This window comes from Bison bison, unplaced genomic scaffold (genome assembly GCF_000754665.1).
Source record: "Bison bison bison isolate TAMUID 2011002044 unplaced genomic scaffold, Bison_UMD1.0 scf7180017864472, whole genome shotgun sequence".
Taxonomy (NCBI): Eukaryota; Metazoa; Chordata; class Mammalia; order Artiodactyla; family Bovidae; genus Bison; species Bison bison.
In genome coordinates this window covers 11,420,617-11,433,441 of record NW_011495033.1, presented here as the reverse complement: position 1 = coordinate 11,433,441, position 12,825 = coordinate 11,420,617, and the positions used below count along the sequence as shown (strand labels likewise).

General features: G+C 36.5%; 1 protein-coding gene and 1 pseudogene across 1 annotated transcript in view; one reads left to right on the top strand and one right to left on the bottom strand.

Moving 5' to 3' along the window:
* Positions 1-12,825, top strand: part of USP32 (ubiquitin specific peptidase 32) — a 204,900-nt gene that overhangs the window by 68,918 nt on the left and 123,157 nt on the right. The gene's annotated exons all lie outside the window — the stretch shown is intronic.
* The window catches only part of LOC105004122, a 36,116-nt pseudogene continuing 24,041 nt past the window's right edge, over positions 751-12,825 (bottom strand).

Here is a 12,825-nt window from a genome sequence, read left to right as displayed (position 1 = left end):
CATCCTCTTGTTTGAACATTAAATCTTTTCCAAATTAGAGGAAAATGCACATTTTAAGCAAAAACAATCACAGACCCTGGAGTGTTTTTAGCATAGTGATCAACATGTGCAGACAAGTAACTGATTAGTAGTATATTTTTCCATTAGTATTGATAAATTTATGCTGAAGTATTCGTATTGCATTTAGGTGGCCCTTGGGATTCGAGACATGCATTTACTAGACAGTCTAGGTTTAGGGGGACTACCCATAGAATACAGGTTTGTGATTTTTTTTGTTTGTTTTGATGTTTGTTGATCAGTATTATTGATTGCATTCCTTTATGTTGGATTTACTAGCATCATGGATAACAACTTTCTTGACAACTCCAGTCATTGACTGTTATCTCTTGATGCTATTGATCATTGACTATTATAAAAGACTAATATATCAACCAGAGAAAAGCAACTAATGTTTTCATTTGTTACATTAAATCCTAATCTTGACCTTATGGCTAACAGGAGAAAACTAAGCAGGCTACTGATTTAAAATCTTTCCTTGGAACTAGAATCTATAAAATATCCACTGGTCTTTATCTTAACTGCATCACTTAAAAAAATTTATTAATTTGGTTGTGTTGGTTGTGGCATGTGGAATCTTCGATCTTTGTTGTGGCACACAGACTCTTAGTTGTGACATGTGGGATCTAGTTCCTCTCCCAGGGATTGAACTTGGTTGCTCGCACTGGGAGGTGGAGTCTTAGCCACTGGACCACCAAGGAAGTCCAACTGAATCACTTTTGTTCATAGTGTAATATTCATGCTAGTTCTTAAATTTTATTTTATTTTTAAAAAATATTTCTCTTTGTATGACTGGTCAAAAAAGATTCCAAAGGGTCTGTTAGATGAAGATAGTGAGAGAATATATCACTCCCTTCTTGTAAAATTATATATAGACTTTTTTAAAAAGTACATTATTGTCTTGATGGTTCTTAACTGCCAACTTTTATCCTAGAACAATTTTTTCCTTTGTCTGTAGATACCGCTTACTGAACAATGGGGTACACATTTAGTTGGCAGTTCTATAGTTCGGATGGATTTCTGGTTTCACATCAGACGGTGCTTAAAAGCTCATTGATTACACTTTCCATGGACTTGATGTAGCTTGCATTCAGTTCTTTTATCTTCTTCAGTGTTTCCACTTCTTTTTCTCCTGAGATGTTACTTCTGACAGCCCATTATTTTAGCATGTTTCTGTCGAAACTGCTGATTTTGCATTCTCTACTGATCAGTAGCTGCCATCTCTTCTTACTTGGCTTGGTGCAGTCATTTTGGTTTTTCTCTTCTTGGCTTTCTTGAGTTTGTCCTTGTCCCTTTTCTCTGCCTGGAGGAGCTGGTGGATTCCCTGTGACTGGCTGGTCCTGGTGGCAGCTTCCAGTCCGGCAGCTTCTGTGACTCTAGGAAGTGATGGATCTATTCATCCTTTGAGGAATCACTGCACAGCTCACACTGTTGTGTCAACAGTGAGTTCTAAGCACAGCTGCCTGTTACAAACGGCCTGACGGAGTGAGCTATCCTAGAGCAGTTTTTCAACAGTTTCATAAACTGTTGGAAAACAAAGTTTATAGTAGAAGAGCTGACATGTTATTAAGCATAATGGGACTAGGGAACTCCTTGTATAAAACATTGTGTCAAATACGTTACATAAATTATGAATGTCTAAGTGGTATGCCAGATGTCAAAGAAGTTACTCACTTACATTGGTACTAAAAATTACTCTTATAGAAAATAAGTTATGCATAATCACTTATTTTGAATCCTGGGTATATTAAGTGAGCTATTGACATAACTAGTGAAGTAGATTATGAAAATAATTGGTATCTTTTTCAAGTCAGTCTTGATAAGACGTCTATCCAATAAACATATTCCTTAATTGGTATTATAAGATAAAATAAGGTTGATTTAATGGATAGTTGAGAGTGTTAAAAACCTTTGCCTAAATTTAGCTGATAAAATTCAGCCAAGTTTGACTATAGAAGCTGGAAATTTTACATAAAATGAATTCTAAATGATGGGAAAAATAACAACCCAAGTTTTCTAAACTTGGGTGAATGTAGAAGGAAAGCATATTCATTGTTATCCTTTTCCCCCTTTCTGCTTGCCTATGGAATAAATACAGCTGTGTTTTATTGAGTGCCTACCTAATACATTTCTGTTTGTAACAGAAATGGAATGGTTTTATGTTTGCCTTGTATATGGTAGTTATTATCTTTTAGACTATCATCTTTGAGTAGTATGAGTTATTATATTCTGTATTTATATTAAAATGTAAGAAGGGTTATAAAATACAGTTGAACTTTCTATATTTCCATATTTTTGTCATTAAGTGGTAAATATGAGTATCCTTTCTTAATGTACTTCTAAATGTAATTTCTTGATGCTTTATATTTTATGAGTAGCTGCCTGAAAATATGAAGAGAAAAGAATTTGTGTTCAGAGTCATTTATGCTTACAGCTTTAAGGTATACTTTTTTGTCCCTGGGTCTCTCTCAAGTCATAGGAACATCCTGAAGTACCTTTCTGAGAATCTGAGGTGTGGTCCCAAATACTCTATTATAAAAAATGATGGACATAATTGTTAACTGTGTAATGGTTAACTTTTTCATACTATATATATGTTGTGATTTTGAATACAAATATATACAATTCATATGTTGTAGTTTCAAAATATATATAACATTTTATAGTTATCTAAAATTGTGATTTTTAGGGTTAACTTTGCAATTAAGGAACATTTCACTCAATTTTGAGACTTTCACAGGTATATTCTCAGGAAATAAGTGCCTGAAGAAACAACAGTATATCCTCCTGTATTCACACAAACTAATACAGGATAGCATTTTATTTATTGGAAAATGTTTATGTATGATGGCTTAAAAGAAAGTCCTTATATAGTCTATCCTTTTTTTTTATAGTGTTGTTTTTAGTAAGAGTCTCATTTATTCCCATTATTTAAAATAGTTATTTGTTGTAAAATGATTTTTTGTGAATATGTAAAAGGTTTTTGAAATGAATTCAAAATCATAGTGTGTAATAAATGGGTTATAATGTGCACACTAGAATGTTACCACTGTATTTTCTCCCATGTTAATTACCTTTTCTCATCACTGTACATTTAATAACGAATTCATGGGAATATATTTTAAATAAGTCTTGTCCTATATTTTTAGCTGTTAGAGCTAAATTATTGAAGTCTTTAATTTATTCTTACTTTTCCTGAGAGTTTGATACTAGTAAAATATATTTCTTCTTTAGGCAGTCGTTGACATTCTTCCTTTTAAAACAGAAGATATTGAAAATGCTCATTCTGCTCATTATAAATGTAGTATGATGTTTTTTCTGAGAGTATTCTTTTTTTTTAGACTGTTGATTCCTTTTTTTTTTGTAATTATTTATTTATTTTTGATTGCGCCGAGTCTTTTTTGCTGGGTGTGGACTTTGCCTCATTGTGGCAGACTGGCGCTGCTCTCGGTTGTGGTGCACGGGCTTCTTGCTGTGGTGGCTTTTCTGGTTACAGAGCGCGGGCTGCAGGTGCATGGGCTTCGGCAGTGGTGCAGGCAGGCTCAGCAGTTGTGGCTTGCGGGCTCTGGGGCATGTGGGCTTCAGTGGTTGTGGCACAGGGGCTTAGTTACTCAGCAGCATGTGGAATCTTCCTGGACCAGGGATCAAATCTGTGTCCCCTTGCATTGGCAGGCAGATTATTATCCACTGCACCTCCAGGGAAGTCCACAAGGAATTTTTTTTTAACTACTTTGTAAAATTATATTAAATGACTTAATAGTAAAAAGGAAAATTATTGTACACTCAACAGTATGAGTGAATCTCACAATAATTTTGCTAAATAAAAACATAATTGGTAAAAATAGAGCACATGCTATGATTCCATTCATATAAAATTCTTTAAAATACAGAGTCTGTCATGAAATGAAGCTTACCTAGAGACTGGGTACTGATGCTGGTGCAGAAAGAGAGGGAAGGATAATTCCTCAGGGATAAGAAACTTCTGAGGTGATAGGAATGTTTGAAACTTTTCTTGATTATGGTGATGATTTCATTGATATGGCATGACATATGACAAAACGGATAAATTGTAAACATAAAATATGTGAGGGTAATTGTACCTCAGTTATTCCTCAAAAACTTTGTAAAACATTTGATTGGATGTACTTTTTGAGCTTTTCAGGAAGAATATTTAATCTACTTGGAAAAGTGAGCCAGAAATATAAAAATTGATTATTGGCAGATGTATGGTTTCCTTTTCAGTCTTTGTTAGGATATTTGGGTTTTAGTTCTAATTTTATTATGTACTTCATGATCTTTTACTAGTCACTTAAGTTCTGAGGCAAAAGAACCTCTAAACCTTTCATCAAAATCATTGTAGGAATTTATAGGTTTATGACCAGCTTGACTATAATTAGAAGAGTTTGAAGTGCAGTTAAATTGTGATGTTCTTCTGTTGACTTTGAGATCTGCCTGAATTGGAGGAGAGAAGGTTGTGGGCTAGGTTAGTCTGGGAAAGTTGGAGCAGTGAAAGGAAGAAATTCTCATTGATAAATCTGGAGTTCTACCTTTTTCTCCTGATTTAAAGTCACGGGTTAAATTAAACTTTTAGAAAACAAAAGTTACAGCAAGGCAATTCTAGAATGAGATCATTGATCATAAAAGGTCTAGGATAATTAGCTTCTAAGAAAAGTATGGATAATAAAGTAGATAAGGACAGACATGGGGAGCCAGTTTGAAGATAGGGATCCAATCTTACCATCATGGATCAAGATGTGGTACAGCAAAGAAGAAAGCTAGGCAAGAAGTCTCCCTAGACAGAATTCAGGAATATTAACTCCAGGGAGAAAAATTTTCACTTGAAACTTAGTAGTTGAATTTGTAGCATATTAACAGGTTTCTTTCTTCAACCATCAGTGGGTTTATGGAAAATTCCATTTCTTCCTTCAGATGGGAATAGATGAGTTATAAAGGACAAATATTTGCTTTAAAGGAAGCTAGTGAGTAGAAGGGGAGTTACAACCCAGAACTTCAAAGACAATATTTAATTATATTAAGTCAGGGCCAAGCTAATTGAGAGGGTATACCAATAATTTACCTCACTGATGTCTAGTGACACTGTAGTTTATACTGAGTCTCTTTTCTAGTTGTGTATTTGAATAGACTTCAGTAGGCAAGATATCTTCAGAGATGAGAAAGGAGGGTATAAACTGAATCTTAGCACTTGCCATCCAGTGTGGTGGCAGCAGGAATTTACTTAAGACAGAGGTAATAATCTGGTTTGTTTAGTCATTCCTGGGAGTAGTTTATTGGTCTGACAGTCTATGAGATATAAAATAAGTAATGTACAGAGGTATTCTGAATGTTTTGTTTAGGCAAGGCTCCTTTGCTTTTGGACTTAAGGAAAAGAGAGAAGATAATGAATGTTCTATTGTCTATATTTGAAGAGAATATTTATTAGTAACTTACTTCCTGACTCTTCCATAAACATTTAATGGCATGGATTCATGACTAGCATATAACAGTCAACAGTTTCCTGGGATATATATTTGACACAGGTCTGGGATAATTCTTAATGTGAAAAATAGTGGATTGTAGGACAAATATTAATGAAATAAATATACCAAGAATATGGAGCAACTAACATGTTTTAATTTTTTCTGAAAATAATATTTAATGTTTCCCTTTAATAATAAATTTCAAAATGTATTCTTTAACAATAAAGTAAGTTGACAGAATAGTAATCTATATAAATAAAATTAATATCTGTATCTTAGGATATCCTGTGAAAATAACCAGACTTGTGTCACAAAACTTGGCTACATATGTTTGGGGAGATAGGACTTACAAACTATTCTATATTCTGTACATGAACTTTTCATCTTTAGGATAATTTCAAGGAGAGAGGCATCTTACAGAGTATCTCATACCGAGATCCAAGAATACCATGTGACTTACCACAAGTATTAAGTCTCAGCAGAATGAGAAAATAAACCATGATTTCAAATATGGATCTTAAATCAAGTTATAAGGGTAGATGGGCCGACATACAGGCTTTATTATTGATAAATAATAAACCGCCTTCTCCCACCTAAAATCCACAGTGACTAAATATATTGATTTTTTTCTTTTATGTAGAAGAATTTCAAAGGTAGGTATTCTAGGGCTTGAGTGGCAGCTGCCCTTTATCGTTAGGGTTGTTGTTTAGTTGCTAAGTTAATTTGGAAATCAACCCTGAGTATTCATTGGAAGGACTGATGCTAAAGCTGAAGCTCCAATACTTTGGCTACCCAATGCAAAGAGCCAACTCATTGGAAAAGACCCTGATGCTGGGAAAGATTGAAGGCAGAAGGAGAAGACTCTTTGCCACCACATGGACTTTAGCCTGCCAGGCTCTTCTGTCCTTGGGATTTCCCAGGCAAGAATACTGGAGTGGATTGGTATTTCCTTCTCTGGGGGATCTTCCTGACCCACTGCCATCTCCTGCTTGGCAGGCGGGTTTTTTACTGCTGAGCCACCAGGGAAAACTGTATTATTAGGGACCCAGTCATATTTGATCAGTCTTTTTGGAAGTCCATCTGTTGACTTTCAGTTTTATCTCATTGGTTCTCCCAAGTTGCAAGAGATGCTAGGAAATGTAAAAATTGTAAGTTTGAACAAGTATGATAGTATCTTAGAAAAAATTAGGGTTCTATTACAAGAAAGAAAAGAAAATAGAATTATGTAGATAACTAATGGTTTCTGCGATGTGCTGTATCGTACAGGGTGTATTATGATCCAGGATAAATAGCAACAGGAATATACTTAAATACATTGGACAGTTGAATATTTTATTTAATAAAACTGCCTTTAAAAAATGTATGCAATAAATGTTTTAGTTATAGTGTTCATATTGAATTATAGTGCTCTTCTGTTAATTGCTCTATACTTCATGTTTTATAATCCTATGAACTCTTATTTATGATCTGAATTATTATTTTTATCATAGTGATATATACATATAGTTAAAGTGGAATCAGAGATTTAAAAACAGGAATCCTTGTCCCACCTATTTAAATCTCATCATGGTTCCAGAAGCAACCACTTTCCAGTAATAGTTTCTTATATACATACCTCCATTTTCTAAATACTGTTCTTTACTCCTCACTCTTAATTTTAGATTTTATCCTTTACTTTCCAATGATGGTGGTGGTTGTTCAGTTGCTCAGTCGTGTCTGACTCTTTGTGACCCCATGGACTGCAGCATGTCAGGCTTCCCTGTCCTTCACCATCTCCTGGAGTCTGCTCCAACTCATGTCCATTGAGTTGGTGATGCCATACAACTATCTCATCCTCTGTCTTCCCCTTCTCCTTCTGCCTTCAATCTTTCCCAGCATCAGGGTCTTTTCCAATGAGTTGGCTCTTCGCATCAGGTAGCCAAAATATTGGAGCTTCAGCTACAGCATCAGTCCTTCCAGTGAATATTCAGAGTTGATTTCCTTTAGGTTTGACTGGTTTGATGTCCTTGCTGTCCAAGGGACTCTCAAGAGTCTTCTTCAACACCATAGTTCAAAGGCATCAATTCTTTGACACTCAGCCTTTTTTATTGCCCTGCTCTCACATCTGTACATGAGTACTGGAAAAACCATAGCTTTGACTAGATGGACCTTTGTCAGCAAAGTAATGTCTCTGATTTTTAATACTCTGTCTAGGTTTGTCATAGCTTTTCTTCCAAGGAGCAAATGTCTTTTAATTTCATGGCTTCAGACACCATCTGCAGTGATTTTGGAACCCAAGAAAATAAAGTCTGTCACTGTTTCGGTTGTTTCCCCATCTATTTGCCACAAAGTGATGGGACCAAGTGCCATGATCTTTGTTTTTTGGATGTTGAGTTTTAAGCCAGCTTTTTCTACTCTCTTCTTTCACCTTCATCAAGAGGCTCTTTAATTCCTCTTCGCTTTCTACCCTTGGGGTGGTGTCATCTGCATATGTGGGGTTATTGATATTTCTCCCCACTCTGCCAGGTCTTAGTTGCAGCATGTGGGATCTAACTCCCTGATCCTCCCTGGCCCCCTGCATTGGGAGTGCACAGTCTTAGCTATTGGACCACCAGGAAAGTTGCTTTCCAATGGTAGAAGATATTTAACATCCTTGCACACTCCATACCATGTCATCCCAATGCAATTGTATCATAACCTTTGATTAAATTGCTATTTGTTACTAATAGCATTATGACTGTGTAAATATTCTCTGCAACATGTAGTATTATTTAATTTTTTATTAATTTTTTTGTTTCTTTCCTGGAATTGTAACAGTTTCCTTCTTTTTTAAAAAATTGAGATATAGTTTATTTACCATGTTTTATAATGTTCAACAGAGCAATTCACAATTTTTAAAGATTATGCTCCATTTATAGCTGCTATAAAATATTGCCTATATTTTTATTTGCTTAGTTTTCATACCTGTGGCTAAATCGTTCTACACCTTCCAACAGCTTTTTAGTTTAATTTTCTGTGAGACGGTAGTTAACTTTTTACACTGATCTTCTAAATGTATTTTTAGCTTAAGTATTTTAGTTGTGGTAGATTCATATATACATGTCATATCCATCTATTTATACCGGGCTGTTTCCTCTAATATTCCATGGATTTTTGTGCTTTTTGGAATTCCTTGTCCTAACCATGAATGAAAAAAAAAATTTGATGCAAGATTTAATTAGTGACGTTACCTTACTGGCTATTGGAGTAATGTGGGACATTGAGATAAAATATAGGAGGTGAATTGAGGGTGAATTTTAATCACATCATTTGCATGTTGTTAAATTACCATTAATGACAACAGTGGGAATATACTAGATATAAAATTCCATCTGTACAAAGCAGCTGACCTCAGAGGAAGGAGAAATCAGGCTTAAGAATTGTTTAATTTTATTTTTTTCCCCTCATGAAAGAAGCTGAAATATCCTTTAAAATCAGGTTAGCAGCATCTCTGAAAATGTTTTTGTTTTTTTCTAGATTCTGGCTAGAGTTTAGCTCTTCAAATAGTTTATAAATCTAAAAATCAGTTTATAATTTGTGCTGTTCATAGAAATTAGTAGTAGGCAAAATAGTTTTATGTATCGGTGGCAAATTTAATAGTATTCTATCTTTGAAGAATAATTTTTTCATAAGTTTCTGAATGACAGAAGCAGTAAAGGCATTTTGACAGTTGTACAGAAAACTATACTGGCATATCATACCTCATGTTAGGACTCATCCTGAACTATTTTTCCCATCTTTGCTTTTTCTTGTAGTTACATTTTATTTTCAGAAACTTCAGATTAGGAATCAAAAGACTTACAGGAGCAGTCTTCAGAAAAGTGTATTAAACCAACTTTGCTATGTATGCCCCTTCTTTGCTTTAAATGAAATAGTAGTCTTTCTTTTCCTGGCAGCTTTTTCCTTAACAGTTTCCTAATTATTGAGATACAATATGTGCTCTTTAATTCACCCATTTGAAGAATATAGTCAGTAGTTTTTAGTTGGTTCTCAGAATTGTGCAACCATCACCCTAAAAGAAACCTTTTTTCCTCCATCCCCTCCTGTGCCAGCCCTAAGCTAACGAATATGCTAGCTACCTTCCATCTCTATAGACTTAGCTATTTTGGACATTTCATATAAGTAGAATCACATCATATATGGTCTTTAGTGACTGGCTTCTTTGACTTAGCATCTATCTTGCAGCATGTATCACTTCTTCATTCCCTTTTATAGAATAATATTCTATTATGTGGATATATCACATTTTGTTTATTGTTTATGGATAGATATTTGAGTTATTTTCACTTTGGGGCTATTATAAATAACAATGCTATGAACATTCATGTGCATTTGTGTGGACGTATGTTTTCATTACTCTTGAGTATATACGTTGGATGAAATATCTGTATCTTATGATAACTCTGTTTTAACCTTTTGAAGAACTGCCAGATTGTTCTGCAAAGTCGCTTCACCATTTTACATTACCATTAACAGTGTGTGAGGGTCCAGTACTTCTCTACATCCTTGCCAACCTTGTTATTTGTTGTTTTAGTTGGTAAGTTGTGTCCAGATCTTTTTGCAACCCATTGGACTGTAGCCTGCCAGGCTTCTCTGTCTATGGGATTTCCCAGGCAAGAATATTGGAGTGGGTTGCCATTTCCTTCTCCAGGGAATCTTTCCAACCAAAGATGGAACTTGTGTCTCTTGTGTCTCCTGCATTAGCGGGTAGATTCTTTACCATTGAGCCACCTGGGAAGCCCAACCAGAGATTGAACCCACAGACTCTTAACCACTGGACCACCAGGGAAGTCCCACTGCTCCGTTATAAATAAGGGACTTGAGCATCCATGGATTTTGGCATCTGCCAGGAGCTTGAAACCAGTCCTCCGTGGACACCAAGGGACAACTGTATGTTTGTTTTTATCATGCTGTGGGTATTGATGGGTTCAGGCTGTAAGTTCCAACCAGTCTTCTTTTGGTTGTGTCAGTGAAGGTTCCACAGCCTTTGCAGTGCTGTTTGGATCTGTACTGCATGTGCAGCCCACCCAGTGGACAGTCTGGAACCTGGGTGTTGATCTATCTTCAATTTGTAATACTGTTTAGGGTCAGATCCATGCTGGTTAGGGCCACATCCATGCATGTGCAGTTTGGAGACCCAGGAGTTGAAAAACATCTTTCCTGAGCTGCTTCCTCCTCTCAATATCCATAATACTTTTCCTTTCCCTGAGCTCCCATTTCTAGTCCTCCTATCAGAGCCACGCCAGAGGACAACAGAGAGAGGAAAAAACCAATAATGAGAGTTTGTCTCACCTGCTTGGGACTGGAGCTCCTCTAATTGGAGAGTACGATAGGCTGAATCATGGACCCCCAAATCTCCAGGTGCTAGTTCCTGGAGTCCACATGTGGCGTGTCTGTGGAATTGTGGTAATAAATGGGCATGTTCTAAAATGCCAAGTTTATTACCTTACCTGAAACTATTTTTATTTACTTAATTGAAAAAATCTTCCTTGACTACTGGAAATAGGTTTACATAATTATGTATTCTTGGTTGTTTCTCAGTTAGAGATTTTCAACAGTGATTATTCTCTGAAAATTTATTGTGTGGGTGGCACTGTGCTAATGATGATATTGAAGGTATTTATAACCTGTCCTCTTTGGTTTTGTAATAAGTATTCTAGTTGCCCTTGTGGTTTAATTAAATAAAATTGGCTGTTTACACAGTGTTTATCACATCCTCATATAAATTGTTGAGTTGAGTCATGATTTTCCCATTTCTCATAGAGTTATGTAGTATTTACCTATACCTAATAGTTAGGTGGCATGGTGTTTAGGTCAGTATAAGCTACCAAAGGCGTAAGTTTCGGAAGATCATGATCTGAGCATTCCTGGCTCTTAGGTGGAGGGACAGGTCAAGTTAATAACAGTATAATACTGTAGTTTGCTCATTTTTTGTCTCAGTGAGAGATACTGACTATGAAGGTAGTTCTCAGAAGAGCTGTCCTTACTGCAAATTTTACATTTAAGAAATAAGATTGATAGGAATTGCCTGCTGATCCAGTGGCTAAGACTCCATGCTCTCCATGCAGGGGACCTGGGTGTGATCTCTGGTCTGGGAACTAGATCCCACATGCCGAAACCAAGAGTTCTAATGCCACAACCAGAGCCTGCATGCCACAATGGAAGACCTGGCACAGCACCTCCCCAAAAAAATTATCACAAAAAAATAAATAGAAAAAAAAATGCAAAAAATAAAAATAAATAAATGGGGATGATACAGATCAGATCAGATCAGTCGCTCAGTCGTGTCCAACTCTTTGTGACCCACCCCATGAATCGCAGCACACCAGGCTTCCCTGTCCATCACCAACTTCCAGAGTTCACTCAGACTCACGTCCATCGAGTCAGTGATGCCATCAGCCATCTCATCCTCTGTCGTCCCCTTCTCCTCTTGCCCCAATCCCTCCCAGCATCAGAGTCTTTTCCAATGAGTCAGTTCTTCGCACGAGGTGGCCAAAGTACTGGAGTTTCAGCTTTAGCATCATTCCTTCTAAAGAACACCCAGGGCTGATCTCCTTTAGAATGGACTGGTTGGATCTCCTTGCAGTCCAAAGGACTCTCAAGAGTCTTCTCCAACACCACAGTTCAAAAGCATCAATTCTTCGGCCCTCAGCCTTCTTCACAGTCCAACTCTCACATCCATACATGACCACAGAAAATACCATAGCCTTGACTAGACGAACGTTTGTTGGCAAAGTAATGTCTCTGCTTTTGAATATGCTGTCTACGTTGGTCATAACTTTCCTTCCAAGGAGTAAGTGTCTTTTAATTTCATGTCTGCAGTCACCATCTGCAGTGATTTTGGAGCCCAGAAAAATAAAGTCTGACACTATTTCCACTGTTTCCCCATCTATTTCCCATGAAGTGGTGGGACCGGACGCCATGATCTTCATTTTCTGAATGTTGAGCTTTAAGCCAACTTTTTCACTCTCAACTTTCACCTTCATCAAGAGGCTTTTTAGTTCCTCTTCACTTTCTGCCATAAGGGTGGTGTCATCTGCATATCTGAGGTTATTGATATTTCTCCTGGCAATCTTGATTCCAGCTTGTGTTTCTTCCAGCCCAGCGTTTCTCATGATGTACTCTGCATATAAGTTAAATAAACAGGGTGACAATATACAGCCTTGACGTACTCCTTTTCCTATTTGGAACCAGTCTGTTGTTCCATGTCCAGTTCTAACTGTTGCTTCCTGACCTGCATACAAATTTCTCAAGAGGCAGATCAGGTGGTGTG